This window comes from Microtus oregoni, unplaced genomic scaffold (assembly GCF_018167655.1).
Source record: "Microtus oregoni isolate MIOR12 unplaced genomic scaffold, Mior012 000088F_ref0000325, whole genome shotgun sequence".
NCBI lineage: Eukaryota > Metazoa > Chordata > Mammalia > Rodentia > Cricetidae > Microtus > Microtus oregoni.
In genome coordinates, this window is record NW_024544555.1 from 337,426 (window position 1) to 341,224 (window position 3,799).

The window sequence follows — 3,799 nt, forward strand, 5'->3', positions numbered from 1 at the left end:
AACCATCAATAAGGCAGGGACTAAGCGGCGTGAAAGCGGCGTAGGCACTAAACAGGTCAAACGTGTGTGCCATGCATGGCTGTGCTCTGATAACGTTTATGTACAAAAGAGGCAGTAGGTCAGACCTGTTCTGTTGGCCATCGTTTGCCAAGCCATAATCTGTAGTAAATGCCCAGGAATGGGCCTGCCGGCTCACGTAATGCATCCATTTTAACTTTGTAAAGAGAGGAGGCTGTCTTTCTGGATTCTCCACTGTGTGTTTACACCTTCCTCCTTGTTGGCCCTTGTAAATGTCTCCGTCTTTAAGTTTAATCACTCTGCTAGGTAGCCCATGACATTAGTGTGCATTCCCCTGATGGCTAGGGATGTTGAGCATCGTATTTTCTAAGTCTATACTCTCTTTATTAAACTATCTGAGCAATTCATGGTTTTATGTGTATGTTTTTGTTTTAATTTGGATAATTGGTTTTCTTACTTTAAACACTCGAGACTTCTGTCTGTATTTTAGATATGCCCTTTTGCGGGGTATGGCAATTAAAATATTCCTTCCTCCTGCCTTAGCTTGATGTCATGCTTTGTTTTTTTTTTGGGGGGGGGAGACAGAAAAGCTTTATTTTTATATTTTGTGACCACTACTCAATTTTACTCAAGTCTGCCCCGAGTTCCCTATTTGAAAAGTCCTGGGCTAATAGCTGGAGAATTCTCATAAGCAAATTCTTCTGTATGGGCTGGATCAGTAAACACACCAATAAAATCTATTTCCAGAAAGAACGGTCCATCCACCTTATCTGCCAGGGTGAATCCTATAGAAGAGATCTTGTCACGGACGAGTGGGACCTGGACATCTCGTATCCTTCCTTTTAGAAGAAGAATTTGGAGAAAGGAATCTTGACTTCCTGCCAGTAGGGCCCCCCACGGGTGAACATGAAGTAACTGTACATTTGACTTTTTCTCTGGATAAAGTCTGTGCCTTGCTAGATATTCACCATCCAAGGCCGGCCATCCCCACGGACTCGGAGATACAAAGTATTGAACCGGGACCAATCGTAAGACAGCCTCCTCTTGAAAGAACCCCTTCGAACCCGGGATAGCATGGCACAGTAGCCACTCTGGCTACTGTCTCCATCCTGAGGGGCCTCAGAGCTCAGAGTTCCAAAGAGCAGAGCACTCTGGTTGTTCTTGGCCATCTTCAAGAATATCTCACTTCTGCCTCCAATTGTCTTATCAGAAGTCACCATCCACTTCTCCAAATCTTCTTTCTCACGAAACTGCCAGACAACCTGGGCTTGCTCCATTAGGACCTCTTGTAGTGGGCGGCCTTCTGGGCCTATCCAGTGAGCCGCAATTTCATTCTTCAGGCGCCTGAGATGCTCCACTGCTTCCTCTCTGATCGCTTTATCAAAACTGAGCTCGGATGCCTTGTCAGGGGAAGTGATATCCACAGCAACGTCCTTGTGGTGGTCCTCTTGTAAAACCTCTTCAGACTTCTGCTGGGAGACTCTGTCAGCAGAAGCCACTGGTTTCTGAAGATGACTGGAAGAAAAGTCTATGGAGAGAATACCCATTAATGGATGCAAGGCAGCCCTTCGCTTCAGGAAGTTTCTATGAATATAAGTACCAGAGGTGAGAAGAGTCAGCTCACCTCCTCAGACCCCCTGTGTCATGCTTTGTTGACACCCATGGGAGGCCTGCCCTTTCTGAAAGGAGACAGAGATAGAGGAGGAATGGATGGGAAGGTGGGTAGATGAGAGGGGGAGGGGATGAGAAGAGAGGAAGAAGGGAAAACTGTGCTGAGCATGTAAAATACATGATAAAATTAATAAAAATAATAAAATAAAACATTCCTTTCATTTCCCTAGCAATGCCTTTTGAAACTAACTATTTTTAATGTTGATGAACTGCAATGCATCAGTGATTTCATTTATAGGTTGCTCAGAAGACCATCCTACCTAGTCTCAGGATGCCAAGATCTGCTTTGGTCAGAGTTCGGAGGGCTCACAGCTTACATTCGCATCTATGCCCCGCATCAAGTTCTCCATGTAAGCTGTGGCGCTCCGACTAGGTCTGCTCTTCTTTGTGGGTTTCCATTGTTCCATTACTGTCTGGGAAGAGAGAGGGGAGATTATTTTTCTTCATTTAATCATGCTTATACCTTCATCAAAATTAATTAACCACGTATAATATAATATATCGAATTGGTCCTAGAATAGAAAGCAGGTGTTTAAACACGATGAAATATAAATGATTAAAACTTAAAGTGTTGCACTAGTGTGAATTCCCTAGTTTTTACAAAGTACCATGGCCATGTTAACACTGGGGACAAGTGGCTCAGGGAAGCATAGGCACTGTCTACTATATTTGTAACATTCCTATAAATCTATAATTATTCCAAAACGTCAAGGTTTTGTTTTAGAAAATAATCAGCCACATTTTCTAGACCTTCTGGGCTCCCCGCTTGGCACCTTTGGTCTGTGTGGTCACATTTTTTCATGATCACACTGTTGAGTTTACCGTTGTAGCTTCCCTGTTGCGAGACAACTTACAAACTTTGTGTACTTCCCCTTCCCGAGAACATCCCATGGGCAGAAATGTAGTAGAAAATGCAGGTGTGCCCTGGAGGTCAGTCTACTTGGCACACTGCACGTCTACATAAGAAGCACGACCGGCCATGCTCCTCAAATAAGAACACTGGATTCTGAAGCAGCCTGAGTAGCTGGAAGCTGGCTTGCATATGAGTGCATATTCTCCTATCTCCTTTCGTGTGTTTCTCCTGCATAGAGCAGTATGGTGGTATGAGTGCTCACTATCCAGTTCGAGGTGATGTGCTGACTGGTCACAGTCCATAGCTTCCGCTATGTAAGTGACTGCGCATGTGCAGTTGCTCTGTCTACGTGGTTGCTCATTGCTCAGTGCAGATACTGTTTCCTGAAACCATTTCCAGAGTGGTTTATCTCTGTGCCCTTTACCAACCCACGGGTCTAGCTGTCCTATTGGGGGATACCCCACGGCATAAAGCAAGGTGTCTCTGGCAAACTATTGAATCCCTAATGCCATGTTTGACATATTACAGGCACTTGAAACTTTTGGGGGGCAGGGAGGAGCAATTAAACCAAAAAGTGACTAAGGCCATCAAATGGCTGAATTGTATCCCATTTGGCTGTTCCATTTTCTTGGGTCTGTCAAACTTCTGGGGATGTCAAGGAAAGCGCAGAGAGAGAGGGAGGGCAGAGGATGTGTGGACGCCGCTGAGCAAATCCTCCTCAGCAGAGAGAGCTCAGGTCTGGGAGAGTTTGGTCACTACTTCTCATGTCCTCGACTGCTTCACTGTCCTTTTCTGTTCCTTCTAGCGCTTATGGCCTCTACTGTCAATAATTTCCAGGTAATATTTTGCTGAGAATTTAATATACTTGAGAGACAGTGGAGGCAAAGCTTTTAGCATCTTCCAGAGTCTGAACCATGGTAAGAATTCAGTTTTTTTTTAACTGCTAAAAATGAGTGAGTTGAATTCTTCACTTCAACTTCAAATGATTACTTTTCTTATTCATCCTTTCCTCATAAAACTCATATCTACTGTTTTGTTATAGTCCAGACAAGAAAGTTACAGATCGCTAGGTACATGTGGCCAAATTAGAGTCCCCCAAAGTAGAGTCCTTTATTTAAGCCTGTGATCAAGTACAGGATAATGATGCAAAAATAGTCTTGGTACTGCATCTTTGGAGAGCAGCATGTCTAAAGGCAAAACATCCCTGTCAGGCTCAGGTCTGGGGAACATGATAACACGGTGTTGCCTATCCATTTG

General features: G+C 44.2%; 1 pseudogene; it reads right to left on the bottom strand.

Annotated features, from left to right (window-relative positions):
- Positions 1 to 666: 666 nt before the first annotated feature.
- LOC121442234 lies at positions 667 to 2,096 on the bottom strand (annotated as a pseudogene).
- Between the last annotated feature and the right edge of the window lie 1,703 nt (positions 2,097 to 3,799).